Below are 16066 nucleotides of genomic sequence, written 5' to 3' on the forward strand. Positions count from 1 at the left end.
CATAGGACTCTTGCAGAGGACCAGTTTGGTTCCCAGATTCACCTGTGAGTTGGGTGAGTCACATCCACCTGTAAATATAGTACCCTCTTCCGGCCTTCTTAGATACACACACACACACACACACACACACACACACACATACACACACATGTAGATGGAGACTTTTCTCCAGGTAGCCCGGTCCCACTTGGGCCAGTTTCTCTCCACCCACCAGATCCCCACAGCCACTTAAAAGAAAACCACTCAGAGACTTAATATATATCTATAATCGTTTGGCCAGTGGCTTCAGCTTATTACTAACTTGTTCTGTCTATAAATTGACCCATGTCTAATATTCCATATTTTACCATGAGGCTCATGACTTGTTGCCTCACATCTTGCTTCCCTGGCAGTTCATGGTGTCTTCTTTACTCTATCTCTCTTCTCTTTGTCCCTTTGTTTGGATTTCCCACCTAGCTAAATTCCGCCTGACCACTGACCAAAACAACTTCATTCATCAATCAATAAAAGCAATGCGTATTTCAAGCATACAGAAGAACATCCTGTATGTGAGGTTTATTTTTTGTCCCAGCTTGATCCTGCAGCTGCCTCAATCCTAAATACCACACAGATGCTATATTAGTTACAAAACTGTTGGCCATTGACTAGGGCTTCTTATTTGGCTAGGTCTGTCTTCATTATTAACCCATTCTATTAATCTAAGTATTTCCACATGGTCTTATCTTACTGAAGAAGGGTCCAGACCTCTAACTCCTTAGGCAGGTCACATGATGACTGCTAAGCATCTCCACAGAGAAGAGAACGATTTCCTGTTTGTCACTGCTTATATCCTAATTCTGCCCAGCTACATAACTTCCTGTCTGGTAAATCAGCCAGTCAGTGTTTTATTCATTCACTAATAAGAACGACATATACACAGAAGAACATTCCCCATCAATATCCCACATCACTCACACAATACACAGAATTAGTTAAGATAAATCTTAAGAAACATAAAGAATGGAGATGTCACTCCACTTGCAGTTGAAATGTCTGTGGCCCTAACAATGATTTTGCGGCCCCACAATGATTTTGCAAATCAGGTATAATTTAATTTGACATTCTCTGGAGGTGTTCAGTGGGTGGTAAATATCAGCGTCTGCCAAAAAAAAAAAAAAAAAAAAAACAACAACAAATGGCTGGTTTGATGCAAAGTAAAGTGTGGACATGGAGGATGTCGTTAAGTGACTCGTCAGTGATCCTGTGTAAACAGCTGAGATGTATTATAGGGAAGTACATGAGAGGGAGGAGGCCAAGATGGGGAGAGGACTATGGACATCAAGAGAAGTGATAATCAGCCACCATATATGCTCCATATCAATGACTATCCCAAACCCCCATGACTGTCACAGGAAGTGGTTCCTTGGCTCCCATCTCCTTGTCCCAAGCCTTGTCAAAACCTCCCTGCCTTACTGCCTTCAGGGAGAAGAGGTGAAGAAATGGGTGGCTTCTCTGTATACTGCAATATCATACACAGACCACCCTAGAATGAAGGTGGATTTGGAAGAGGAAAGGGGTCATGTCTAACCTGTAGTTAAAGATGAAGATGGGATTTCTTTTCAACAGCAAGCAGATCCTCACCAAAATTCAGTTTTTGGGTGAGCACCAGTGCCTGGCCCCATGGAAGCAGCTGAGATGCAGGCACTTGTTAGGAGAGGCACGAGAGGTGCATCCGAGGTACACCACAGGGAACCTGCTTCTGAAGGGTTTCACTTCTGTCTCTGAGCTACCTACCGTTTTTAAGAACAAGCACAGCCCTTGAAAGAGATGCTACTCAAAGTCATACATCCAGAGGCAAGTCAGCCTCCTCTAAGGGCTCTGTTTCTTATGTGGATTTTGTAAAAATTCAAAGGAATGTTCTATATGTAGACCCAGCCTCCTTCATTGTAAAATAGCCCCCACGAACTGCTCCAAGCAGTCCTCACTCTGGGCAGCCCCATGCCTCCTCAGAGCTACAGTGATCCACAGATTAAAGGTGCCTCTAGCTTTATCTGTGTGCAGGACAGCCCTCTTGTCTGGGCGATCTAAAAGCAGCAGATACAACAGCTGGGAACTTTGAAGATAGTGAAGCAGCAAGGGGAAAAATACTTTTCTTCGTTCACATGAAAAATCAAGAGAAGGACTGGACAGAGCCAACACCTGTGAACAAAAGGCCCCTGACTTCCGGAGTGTGGACCCGCCAAGAGTAGCACCAGCCAGGCTGGAGAAGGCACAGAGGAAGGCAAAGGAATACATGTTGAAGGTTTTGGAAGAAAGACTTCTGAAGAAAGCTTGACCTTCACCTCTGAACTCGGAGCCAAACTCTGCTGAGTGAAGGTGGACTGTGGTGGCAAATCGATCTGTACAAAATCCACAAGGGTCGTTGCGGGGCGGGGCTGCTGCTCACCTTGTGGTGGTGGTGACTGTTGATAAACACAGCCTTAAAGGCAGCCTGCAGGGAGGAAATGGATTAAAGCCAAGGACAGTAGCAAGCCTTATTAAGGACAAAAGCCAGGGGTTGTGATTGGGGACTGGCTTTCCAGGCTTTTCACAAACTGCTTGCCTATGGCTATAGATCCTGTTGGAGAAAGTGGGGAGTTAATGAGGCCAAGGGCAAAAGGCTAAAGAGCGCAAGCCAGCCAACCTCAGACTTTTTCCACTGCCACTCACTCCACCAGCTGAGTTATGTCACAAGCTCACACACTTCCCTTTGGCTACAGAGGTCTCCTCAAAGTTACTCTGTAGATTTCACAAAATTCTCAACAAATGCATATATGTGCTGTTTTGTTTTGATTTTCTTTCTTCTGAAGCTATATCGATTGTCTAACGTAGGTGTAGTATGTGGCTCCAGCTATGCTGTTATTTATTTATTTATTTATTTATGTGAGTTGACAAACAGATGCTTACCTTTCAGAAAAACTGAACAGAGTGCTATGGATACAGTCAAGAACAATAAAAAAAGGAAGACATAAAACTGAAAAAAAAAGCAGATAATTTAACATAGGTGAAAATGGAGGGAACCCTCCAACTGATGTGTGTAGAAGTTCTCAGGTGACAATAGACAGCTGTACCATAATGGGAGGTAAGAGGGAAAAAGATTCCTGACCCAAATGAAGTGTCAAAATCTGAAAGAGGGTATAGTTTCAAGAAATAAATAAAATGTAAACAAAATGAATGTTGGTCGGCCAAAGAGTGAAAATATAGAAAAAAATTAGCTCTATTTTTGAATTTAGGATAATGGAATATCACAGACATGGAAAAGCAAAAGTGTGGATGAACTGGATAATTTATAAATTTAGAGGAAGCACAAAGATCATAGTACAAGTAACAGGCATGGAAGAAGTTGCATTCCCTATACTTGGAATACAGTGTGTGGAGAGCTTAGAACTGTTCCTTCCCACTGCAGACATAACAGTGATTTTTAAGCTGCATGTGTCAGGACATGTTTTACTTTACTTAAATGCTCTGAAAGCAATAACCAGTAGACATTAAAATTCCAAACAGAAACACTATGTGTAATTATCCATCAAATCCCATCTTCTGGAGTGGTGACAACTTTACCTAAGTTCTTTAAATGCTCATCAATTAGATTAGTTAAATAAATATCTGTAAACCTATAAAATAAATGGACTACTTCACAGCACTTTAAAATAAAGGGTAAAATGATGTCAATGGGCATGGGAAGATCGCTGCTTGTATTGTTAAGTGAAAAGCTGAGCAGAGACCGTCTAGATGGCTCATCAGGTAAAGAAGTCCACCTACCCCTGGGACCTACATGATACAAGGAAAGAAGCCATTCCTTCCACATGCAAAATAAAAATTGTAATAAAATATTCAATTAAAAAGTCCAATTTTAGAAAGCACATACTATGACATACATACATGCATATAGTCCAACAGTTTATTTGTGTATGTGCATGAACTCCTATTTTTGAGTGTTTACATTCATAGAAAAACATGTATGCATTGATATCAAACAGGCTATGAACTGTGGCCACCACAGGTTCTGGGGGATCAAACTCAGGTCCTCATGCTGGCAAGGCAAGCACTTTACTGACTGAGCCTTGCCCCAGTCTACTGCTTTACCTTTTTGTAACCTTGTTGTAGAGATGATTTCAGAGAATGAGCACATGAGACATTATTGATCCCTACTCATATCCTGTCTCTAGGACTAGTGCCTTCATCCAGAAGTGAATTCTGATTGAGACTAATTCACATTGATCTTTAAAATCTAAATTGCACATTCCACCAGCTACATTCCAAACACGGGCCCAGGTTTTGTACCATTGGTCAAGCCCATTGGAGGGCTTTGGCCATCAGCATTATGGATGACCCTATCTGCACTAGATATGTTCTTAACACTTTTAGACTTTCCCATCATTTGGCATGGCACTAACTGCTCTACTTCACACATGCATTAGTTGGGACCAGACATTTCTCTCTCCACAACTCTAAAATAGAAGGACTTTGGAGCAAGCACAGCAAGTAGGTGCTGAACAAAAAGGATGAGAAGTTGATTGCAAGGTGTCCCAATTATTAACATTGTGCCCAGAGCAGAATTTATTGAGTGGACACAATAAACATTAATAATCCTAGTGACATAAATTAATGAAGGGAACCTTGACAGTTTGCTGAAGTTCGTGGGTGCTTGATGTTGGTTTGTTAGGCATCTGAAGTCCCACATCTTCAAATAAGCTTCCCTCCCCTTCTGGGTGATTCTCTCCCAGAACAGTAAGGAGTCACAAGTTCTGATGAGTATAGGAAGCAGCTGGGGTTGGGGAGATGTCTCGAAAGGTAAAGATACCTTCAGTAAATCACAGTGACGTGAATTCCATCCCTAGGTCCCACATCACGGAAGAAGAGAAGTGTTCCTGAACATTGGCCTCTGACCTACACACATGCACTATAGAACGTGTGTGCCCCACCCAACAAATCCAGAAGTAAGTAATGAAAATGAAATCCTTAAGAATTTAAATGGGACATTAAGGTGGTTCAGCTAGCATTGGTGCTTGGCACCAAACTTGACGATCTGAGTTCTATACCCAGGACCAACATGATAAAAGGAGAGAGCCAACTCCCACAAATTGCCTCCTGACCTCCACACCCATGCCTTTGCATGAATGCACCCATACTCATAAAGAAAGGAAAATAGAAAATAATTGACTGAATTTTTCTTATAGAACAAAATAGTAAAGAATCTTGGGTCTTTAGCTTGTTTATTCTTGTTTAAGGCATTTCTAGCTTAAGTTGGTCAGGAACTTACTCTGACAACCAGAATGATCCCTATGTTATGGCATCTTCCTGGCTCTTCCTCGCAAAGTTTGGCTTATGGCTGTGCACCACTGTACCAAACATAAGAACTTAGGTTTTGTGAGCAAATAGGTGAGATTGGAGGGATTGACAAAATATTTCTATGACCATTTGAAATGTAAGCATTTCGAAAAAAATGAGAACCATTCTTAGCTCTTGGGGTAAGACAGTTTACCTGATTCTCCTCAAATGCTGTTATAACAATCCCAGGACCATTGCCATAGATGAATGGATAATGTGATTCAAGCCAATGGGGGTGTTGTACGGAGAAGGGGCCAGCCAAAGAAACTCACCCTGAGCAGAGCCAAAGAAACACACTTTGACCCTGCAACCAGAACCAAAGAAATGTACCCTCACCCTGAAACAAGTGCCAAAGAAACATACTCTGTCCTTTGAATCAGAGCCAGTGAAAGAAATACACCCCAGCCCTAAAACTAGAGCCAAAAGGCTAAAAAGGACCAGTGAAAGAAACACACATCGGCCCTGGAACCAGAGCCAAATCTGACCCTAACCCTGTGCAGAAAACTAACCAATTCCTGAGCAGGAGATCTAGCCATCCTAAACTCAGGAATTGAAATCTGACCAATCCCCACCCTGGAAATCTCCCTGGAAAAATTCTGTCCCTAACAAGCCCTATATAAACCCTGTGCCTGTTCAGCTTCTGTCAGTTCAGGCTGCCCAGCTGTCCCCTGCCACCCTGGCAGGGGGCAGCCACTCTCCTGGATTCTTCCTCCCCCCATAAATCTCTTTTTTAAACACTTTTTAAAAATTATATATTTAAATTAGAAACAAGCTTGCTTCCCATGTCAGTCCCAGTTCCCTCTCTCTCCCCTCCACACCTATTCCCCCCAACCAGTCCCTCCAGCCCCCTACCCAATCCCCACTCCATTCCCCAGGGAGGGTAAGGCCCTCCATGGGGAATCTCTAGAGTCTGCCATTTCGTTCCTGGGAGGGCCCAGACCCTCCCCCAAATGTCCAGATTGGGAGAGCATCCCTCATTGTGGGATGAGCACCCAAAGTCCATTTGTGTGCCAGGGATAAATACTGATCTACTATCCAAAACCCTATAGATTGCCTAGGTCTCCTCATGGACACCCACATTCAGGGGGTCTGGATCAGTCCTATGCTGGCCTCTTAGCCATCAGTCTGGGGTCCAAGATCTCCCCCTTGTTCAGGTCAGCTGTTTCTCTGGGTTTCACCAGCCCGGTTTTGACCTCTCTGCTCATCACTCTTCCTTCTCTGTCACTGGGTTCCAGGAGTTCAGTTCAGTGTTTAGCTGTGGGTGTCTGCCTCTGCTTCTGTCTGTCACTGGTTGGAGGTTCTAGGGTGGTATGTAAGATAGTCATCAAATCATTATTAGGGAGGGGCATTTAAAGTAGTCTCTCCACTACTGCTTAGTTTGCCAGTTGATGTCATCCTTGTAGATCTCTGGAGCTCTTACTAGTGCCAGATCTCCCCTCAAACCTAGAATGACTCCCTCTATTATGGTATCTCTCATCCTGCTCTCCTATATTCTTCCCCCAACTCAACCTTCCTGCTCCCCCATGTCCTCCTCTCCCCTCCTCTTTTCCCCCTCTCTTTTTCCTGGCTTCCTTTCCTCCCCACCCCATGCTCCCAAAAGTTTGGGTGAGACTTTCTTCTGCCAGAGCAGAGACAACCCTGGGCAGAGCAGAGCAGAACAGGGCAGAGCAGGGCTGTAACTTTTCCCTGGGGAAACCTTCCCCTAAAGAAGCCAAATTATTACACTCAGCTCTTAGGGGACTGGAGCCAAACTGTAACAACTTCTTCACCAGGAAACCCTCTCCTGCCAGAGCAGAGCTGATACACTGGGGAAGCCTTTCTCTGAAGCAGGATTGTAAGCTGCTATGCTTACTGAGACCTACCTGTGGTATTGCTTGGCTCCCTATTGCCAGGATACCTTGCCATTTGAGCTGTAATACTCAGTATTCTTTGGTTCCCGAGTGCCATAATCCATCCCTGTCCATTCTATCCAAGCCACCATCGAAATACTTACAGGTGTGACATTTCCCCATGGTCAAGTCTAGAAGCCTGACTTGAGTTCATCTAGAAAGACCAGAGAGAGTTACCCTTGCTTTTTCTCATTTTCTCTCTTTTCTTTCCTTTCTCTCCCCATCCCTTTCTCTCATTGGAGATGAACATAATGCTGTTGATGGGAGGCATTTTTTGATATCTTCAAGAATCAATCTGAGAACAAAGACTCTATGTGGAAGAGGACTGAGATGAGTGAACAACTGAGAATCAAAACTTGAAAATGTCTTTCCTGGAACCTAGACTATGGTGATACTTCTTGTATGTGAAATAATAAGTGTACATATTATTTAGGATAACTTATATCAACTATCTGAGGAGAGCTGTGAAAACATTATTTTCCCTATTACAGAATGTATAGGTTACTTTGCATGAATGTCCCATTAAGCTACTATAACTAAGAGGCTTTGGCAATCAGAGACTTACTAGAATAAAGCTCATTTTTCTTACCTGTAATTGTCAAAGGAGAGTGTACAATCTGATTGAGTAGATGTGAGGGCAGGGACTCAGCTCCTCTCTAGCCCTTAGCTAGGGGTAGGTCTACCATCTTTAGGTTTTGGCCATTCCACTGTCACCCTCCCCTGGAGAAGGCAAGCATATGGGGGAGAAAGTATGATAAGAACAAGAGTGAAAGAGCTCCCTGCCCCTCGCCGGGAAGCCTGGGAAATGGAGTGTCTCTGGACCACTCTAGTAGGAAAGACGGTAATTCAGATGTTATGGAATAAGAAGAGGATGGTGTTGGTGGCAATACAGCCATCTCTGTGTGTTACCATTCAGCTCTCTAAGCCCAACGTTTGTACATGAAGAACATCCAAGACCTTACCAAGAGCAGACCCCTCAGAGTCCAGCTCCATGACTGATCTCCCAGGCTGCCTTGGAAGTTTGTTTTTCACATTTGTTCCATGTGATCCTTGAACTCCAGTAGTAATCACTAAACATATGTTACTGACTTAATTTTACAAATTAAAAGACTTTAGGCTTAAATAGCTTGTCTAAGTTTGTTAAGTTCTTGGCAGAAGTGAAACAGGATAGCATCCTGGACTAAACCTTAGCAGGATCCCCTGGGATACCCTGACTTTAGACATGATCTTAAGCCCAATTGATCAGGATTATAGAAGACAGAGGTCTAGTCAGAATCCCCATGCTTGGTGTCTGACTGAAGTTCCTGCATCTAACCTCCAATGTCTGGTCACCCTGTTTTCATACTATGAAAACATAGTATGGTAGTGTGGCCAAAGACCACCCACACATTGAGATTTCTTCTTAGTGATTTTCCATCCACAAAACATGGTCCCCTTAGCTTTTTATGCTGGTTAGGTTTTTGTCCCCTTGACACAAGCTAGAGTCATCTGAGAATCTGTAACATAGAGGAATTGCCTCCATCAGACTAGCCTGTCAGTAAGTCTGTGGGGCCATTTTCTTGATTAATGATTGATGTGGGAGGACCCAGTACACTGTGGACAATGCCACCCATAGGCAAAGTGTTATGGGTTGTATAAAAATGTAGACTGTTCTATATGATCCCTCCTCCCTCTCTTTAACTGAACTCCAGGAGCTCATCCCAGTAAGTGGTTGTGGGTCACTACATCAGCTTCTATCAGTTACTGGATGGAGGTTCCATGGTGACAATTAGGGTAGTCACTGACCTGACTTAAGGAAGGTCTGTTCAGATACCCTCTCCACTATTGCTAGGAGTCTCATCTGGGATCATCCTTGTGGATTCCTAGGAATTTCTCTAGCACCAGGTTTCTCACTAACACCACAATGGTTCCCTCTATCAAGATAGCTCTTTCATTGCTCTCCCCCTCCTCCCTTCCCCCAACTCAGTTTTCTTGATCCTTCATGTTCCCATGCCCCATCTCCTCCCTTCTACCCAACACTTAGGAGGCATAGGCAGGTGGATCTCTGTGGGTTCAAGGCCAACCTGGTCTACAAAGCGAGTTCCAGGACAGCCAGAGTTGTTACACAAAGAAAAATTGCTGGGCTTAGTGTATATTTGCAATCCCCCAGGCAAAGAGAAAGCAGAGGCCAGGGAATCCCTCTGGTTTGTCGATAGTTAGCCTATACTACTCTTTGATTTTCTGATCTCAGAAAAACTCTGCCTCATCAAAGCAGGTAAACAATGTCTATTTCTGTGGAATGACACCTGAGATCAGTCTTTGGTTTCCATTCATACACATACAAATGTGTGCATATATACATACACATACATACTCATACAAAGGGTAGCTACCCACTCTGAACTCTTTACATTATCTGCTGGTGGAGGCTTCGCCCAGCCCCCTTGCTGGCTGGCGTCCGACTAAATTCATCTAATAAGAGAAATCAGAAGATGGAATAGGAGATGGGTGTCACCACATTAGTGCTTTCCTGGAAGTGGTCACATACAGCCAGAATTGCCCTTTGCAATCCAGTTCTTCCTCCCTTCCCTGCTCTTTCTGTGGTCAGCTTGTACACTTTTCTCCCACTTTGAGTCTCTCCCTCTTCAACCCCCTCTTCTGGCTCTCACAACCCTACCTTGTCCTTGTTGTCTCCTCACAGGAATATCTCTGTTTTTCCTTCCTAGGATGCTTTATTTCTCTTTAGGATTCTTACTGATACACAATACATGTGGGACACGAGATTTCTGGCTAGAGTAATAGGCTCGGAATCACCCTCATAGCTACACGAGCATGCTGCCTCCCTAACCCATCCATCACAATAACTGTACCTTTCTCCAGTTCAGGGTACCAGCATCTCTGGGGAAGCCTGGCCCAGCCTGTGGTTGCAGAGATGAGATTTTTCTTCTTCCTCATCTTTCTTTTGCACACGTAGATTTTGGTCCCCACTCTTTTGCTTGTGGTTCACCCGCTGATGAAGGTCAGCCTCAGGAGGGAGGTTAGGCGATCCCACGGAATGCAGGGACAGCATTGAGATGCAGTTTATGCAAGTTAGAAAATCTTCCCAGAGCAACGAATGCCGAAACAAATTCTCATCAGTGAATGTGAGGAAGTAAAATCATCAAATAAATGAGTAATGGCCCCTTCACCCACCCTGTAATGATAACAGAGCAATGAACAACATTCATTGATGGTGTACAGAGCCTTATATAAAGGAATTTGCATAAAGTTCTTTTGTCTGTTTTCATGAAAGGCATTGCTATGTCTTCCTTGGGGAAGACATAAATAACACCTTCTAAGGTCCCAACAACAAATCGAAGCACAACTCTATCAAAATTCATTTTGGGGGACCAATGAGTTTATTGGACTCACTTACATAGCATGAGTAAGGGATTACTTACAGGAGTGAATGGGTATTCTTCCCCACAAAGGCCACAACAGAAAGTCCAGTAGGAATAAGGGCTTTCCCATAGCTTTACAGGCAAATCTCCCCAGCCTATATACTTGAGGCCCTATCCCAGGCCATGAACAGTTGGGGCAGAGTTGCCTACAGCAGGTGGTATGGAGCAGGGTGACTGGATACTCATGTGTCTTCTGACCTTCCCTGACCCTATGCTGAGGATATAAACAGCCCAGCTAGGATGAAGTCTTGCAAGTGGACACAGGTGAATACTTCAAGAGAGCAGTTGTCTGGCTCAGAGAACATTCCTACACAACAAAGAGTAAAGAGGCTATGCCCAGTTAAAAGAGATAAAACTGGGTTCTGACTTTAGAATCAGAGAACATGGGATGAGAAGGGAACCAACGTGTCATTGAATATCCTTTTCCTTCACTAGATGAGAACAGGAACCTGGAGCTTCTCCACAGTGATGGCTAATTATCAGCAGGGGCCACATAACTGTCAAACAGTAACTCATCAGTCAGGCTGAGCCAAAGAAAAAGAGTGACAGAACCAGGTCTGCTGGAGAGGGGCTGGCACAAAGTACCCTGGGGTGGGGGTGTTGGGACCCAGGTAATCTCTAGGGGGATCTGCACAATAAAAACAACAACAACCAAACATGAATATAGGAGCTAGGGAGATGATTCAGGGCAGGAAAAGGCCGCCATGCAAGCATGAGGGCCTTAGTTCAATCTCCAGCACCTACATAAAGCCTAGTGCACACATGGAACTCTAGTTCTGGGGAGGAAGAGATGGCCAGATACCTGGAGCTCACGGGACAACCACCCAGCCCAGCCTGACCTACAGTAAGCTCAGGGTTCAGTGGAAGACCCTGCCCCCCCAAATACATGTATGTATGTATGTACGTATGTATGTAGATAGAGCTCCGCAGTTAAGAGTAATTGCAGCTCTTCCAGAGGACCTGGGTTCAATTTCCAGCACCCACATAGTGTCTCAGAACCATCTTAACTCCAGCTATAAAGGATCCAAACCTTCCTCCTTACATCTCTGGTCAACAGACATATCTGTAGAGCACATTCATACATGCAGGACAAACACTCCTAGAAATAATTTGCAATTAAAATAAGTAATATGGTAGAGAGTGACTGAAGAAGATACCCTACATAGACCTCTATGCACACAAGTGTACACACACACACATATGAAGATTTACACACACACACACACACACACACACACACACACACACGCACTTAGATGTGAAGAAAACCTGAATATAGTAGTAGTCTCTATAAAAATCAAGTATTGGCCGGGCGATGGTGGTGCATGCCTTTAATCCCAGCACTCAGGAGGCAGAGGCAGGCGGAGCTCTGTGAGTTCGAGGCCGGGCTGGACTGACAGCCTCCAAAACCCTACAGAGAAACCCTGTCTCGTAAAAACCAAAAAAAAAAAAAATCAAGTATTGGCTATACTGATAGAAAAGTAAGATTTCTTGGACCCACAAAGTAAATATATGGAGCACCAATCTGAAAGAATGAGGTTTAGAAACAGTATTTGGCCTGGAGAGGTATGTCAATTCCAGTTGCCCGTAATCAGAATTTTAACAGGAAACAGAAGACATAGCCTATGGCCTGAGTAAAATAAGAATATGGCTTGAAAAACCCATCTAATTTAGGGTTTTGAGGGACAAAACTGGCAGTGAGGAAAATGGGATAGAGGGCAATCATCAAAAGAAAATAGGCTACATGCTTGTCTCTGCCTTGGCTCTGGAAAAACTGAGGGAGGAGTGTAGGCAAGTGGCCCAGCGAGCTTCTTTCTCACAGGTTTGAGCTGATGTATGTAGACTCTGTACACCCCTGTTTAGACTACTTCTGGTTTGGTAGCAACAGCCATGCTCGGAGATGCTCAAATCCTTCTGGAGGGTGCACTTTTAAGTTGGCCTTAGGAGATTCTGGGGACATTTTATGGAGGTTGAATAACAGCCCATAAGATCCATGTTCTAACCTCTGAAACTTGACCTGCTAGCATTTGTCCTTGAGTAGCTAAAGAGCTGAGACACTGTGGCCACCTCTGAGTGAAATGTCTTCATGTGGGCAGATCATCTAGGTATGAGTCTTGATTAGGGAGAGAAGGAAAGAAATATGGCACAGAGGTGGTGACAAGGGGACACTGCAGGGCTCCAGGGGACTCTTTTAAAAGAGAAAAGGTGGTGTGGGGCTGGAGAGATGGTTCAGCAGTTAAACATATGTATTGCTCTTATAGAGAACTCAAGTTCAGTTCCCAGCACTCCTGTGAGGGAGCTCACAACTCCTGAAGCCCAGTTCCAGGTGATCCAACTCCCTTGTCTGGCCCCCACAAGTACCTACACTCATGAGCACAAACCCACAGAAGCACATAGTTGAAAATAAAACTTTTTACAATATAAAATTCACATGAAAATTTAATTTGTGTTGTCTTCTAATAATTTATAATTGGGTCTAATAGCAAACATAAATTTTAAGGCATGAGCTGTGAACACAAGGTCCAGTAAATAACACTTGTATTGTGACAAGGAAATACCAGAGGTTTTGATGGGTGGCAAAGTCACAGGTACTGAGAATATTGTTCTGCCTGATTTTCTGCATTCATCGTCCACTGAATTTAAAGTTGAGAAAGTAGAGACCACATTTTCTTTTAGCATTTGGGCTACAGAATATGCCATAAGAAAACTAAGCCTGACTATGAAGTAACTTAGTTTATTTTTTTAAGATTTATGCATTATGTTTGCAGTGTTCTGCCTTTGTGTAGTCCTGCATGCCAGAAGAGGGCACCAGATCTCATTATAGATGGTTGTGATCTGGGAATTGAACTCAAGACCTTTGGAAGAGCAGCCTGTGTTCTTAAACTCTGAGCCATCTCTCCAGCCCTAGTTTAGGTTTTTAGACTATAGGAAATTGATCATTTTTCATTTGATGATAGGAGTTTTATGGGTTTTAATTTTTCTTCTTTCTATGTGTATGTGTGTCTATGGTATGCACACATATGTATGGGTATATATGTTTACATAGGTGCACATTCATGTGTGTTTGTGGAGATCCAATGTTGATGTTAAAAATCTTTGACTCCATTTTCACAGTTTGCTTTGAGGCAGGGTCTGTTAATCAAACCCAGGTCCTATCGGTCAACTTGGTCCAGGAATCTGGTTTCCTCCTCCCAAGGCTGGAATTGCAGAGCTCTCAAGATCACCCTGTGTTTACATAGGTTCTGGGGATATAAAGTCTGTTCTTCATGCTTGCTACAATAGGCAAGTGCTTCAACTCCTGAGATACCTCTTTAGCCCCATTGTTTTGTGTTTTTCCTACACTAAACAGCTTTGAAGTGAGAGTCACACTCACCCTCTTCTCAAAATATCTGGAAGCCATCTTGGAGAAATACATTCTACCCAGAATGCAATAAAACTATCAAAGGTAGGTTTTTACAGGGAGGCAAACTTTAAAATGGAACCACAGATGAAAAAGTCAGCATGCAATTTTCTAAATGTTGGCCTCTACAGGCATCCTCAGATATGAGCTCTTCTGTGCTGATGATGGAGGCTGCACCATTGCCAGTTTCAGATATCTAGAAGTGTGCCTACCTTGTTATGGTAATCCACCAGATCCTTTACAAAGAAAGACAGTCCAACTCAGCATTGTGATTTCCATATTAATTTGTCCTTTCAGCTATTTCAACAGAGGATGTATGCCCTCTGCTGTAGCTTGCCTCAGATCCATGTCACCTTGTTGACCTGCTGAAAAACAATGGCCAGTGCATCCCATCTTACAGATGGAGCCTGGAACAGGGACACTGTTAAAGAAAGAACATTAGCAGAAAAAGCCTTTCCACATGAAAGTGAATAGACATCACAACCATACCTATAATATACAAAAGCAAATCAAGACCTTTCACATTTTCAAAGGCTCAACAGATCTCATTCAAAATTTTAATGAGTGGTACTGTAATAACATTGACTGTTGATTCCTCCAGAGATATTCTCATACTCATTCATCAAACACTCTCATTCAAATGTTGATTACAAAACACAGTCCCCCAATACTTTCAGAAGCATCGCTAACACATGTGGGCCATTTTGGATCAACACCAAATCTGTTTTCTATGAAGATAAAACAGGGTATTTGGGGGGAAAGAATCAGAAATGTTTTTTAGTGCATTTTCCCCCTCTGGTAAGCATTTACAAGACCAAGATATGAAAATGAAAGGGATTTGTTGTTGCTGCTGTTGTAAATTTCCTTAAGGGCATGTGATACTTATTGCAATTGTACAGAGAAAACTCTCAAGTGACTCGACTCTTCCCCAATGGTGGTACAGCTCACTGCAATACGAGAAAGGGCTGCTACAATCTATCTGCTATTTACATGGCTCCAAACAAAAAGAAAAACAGCCGAGAGTCATGGCATAAGCATGAAGGAGACAGTTCTACTGGGGTTTTTCTCAAATCCCCAACCTCCACATTTCAATTCAGGGTTTATTTATTAGCTAAGAAGGGACTCTGCTGGTGGGATCTACAGAGAAGCCCCACCGGAATTCGAATCCATTCCTCATATTGTATTAACAAATGTGTGTTTCTCTAGATGGGAAGTAAACTTTGACTCTCAGGGATGCGTTGCCTGCAAAAGCTACAGAATACAATCCCCATTGCTCAGCGTGGTGATTTCGCTTGAAATAACATCACAGAGACAATCAAAGAGAGGAAATCCTTCCCAGCCTAAGTCTCTTTCAAGGACGCTGAAGAATAAAAGATTCTTTCCTCAAATACTGATATGCATTTTGGAAAATAGTCATTTTGCAAATCCATACTCCACAGACTGCTCTATAGAATTTCAGTTGCATTTCAATTTCAAATCAATTCCTGTTTTTGCCAGAAACATTGGTCCTAAAAATGAACTGCTCTTTTGTTAGCTCAAAGGTGTGTGTGTGTGTGTGTGTGTGTGTGTGTGTTCATGTGGGTGAATAATTCATAACTGCAGAATATTTAAAACATTGATTATTTTTGAAAAATAGTTGTGATGAATACATAAAACTAAAAAATAATAGAAGTAAACATTTGATAAAATTACTTTAAGAAAACAATGAGACTTTTAAACTACAGTTCTAGGCAATAGCATAATCCTATACAAAGTTAAGGTTTCCTTTGGCACACGAATTTACCCCCGATTTTTCTTTGCCATGGGGGTTTCTGATTCACAGCCCACGTCTTCTACTTTCTAGTTGCCTCCTCTTGTAAATCAGCAAAACGAGAATGAGATTATGTTCCTCTTAGATCCTGAGGATTAATTCAGATAATGAATGAGAGAAAGCTGTGTGAGACATCAGGTGTCATTGTAAGATAAAGTATCAACAACATGTTATAAAGCACACAGTGAGACGCCATCAC

At 42.9% G+C, this 16066-nt stretch overlaps 1 long non-coding RNA gene across 1 annotated transcript in view; it reads right to left on the minus strand.

The window, feature by feature from the left end:
• LOC121137634 overlaps positions 1–14609 on the minus strand; it is a 46519-nt gene extending 31910 nt beyond the window's left edge. Inside the window, exons 1-3 of the long non-coding RNA XR_005874921.1 lie at positions 14270–14609; positions 10088–10410; positions 7828–7958 (exon numbers count right to left, since the gene is read on the minus strand). This is a non-coding gene — a long non-coding RNA (uncharacterized LOC121137634). The remainder of the gene's footprint in view (positions 1–7827; positions 7959–10087; positions 10411–14269) is intronic.
• Positions 14610–16066: the final 1457 nt, after the last annotated feature.

Source organism: Mesocricetus auratus, unplaced genomic scaffold, assembly GCF_017639785.1.
Source record: "Mesocricetus auratus isolate SY011 unplaced genomic scaffold, BCM_Maur_2.0 Super-Scaffold_100691, whole genome shotgun sequence".
Lineage (NCBI taxonomy): Eukaryota > Metazoa > Chordata > Mammalia > Rodentia > Cricetidae > Mesocricetus > Mesocricetus auratus.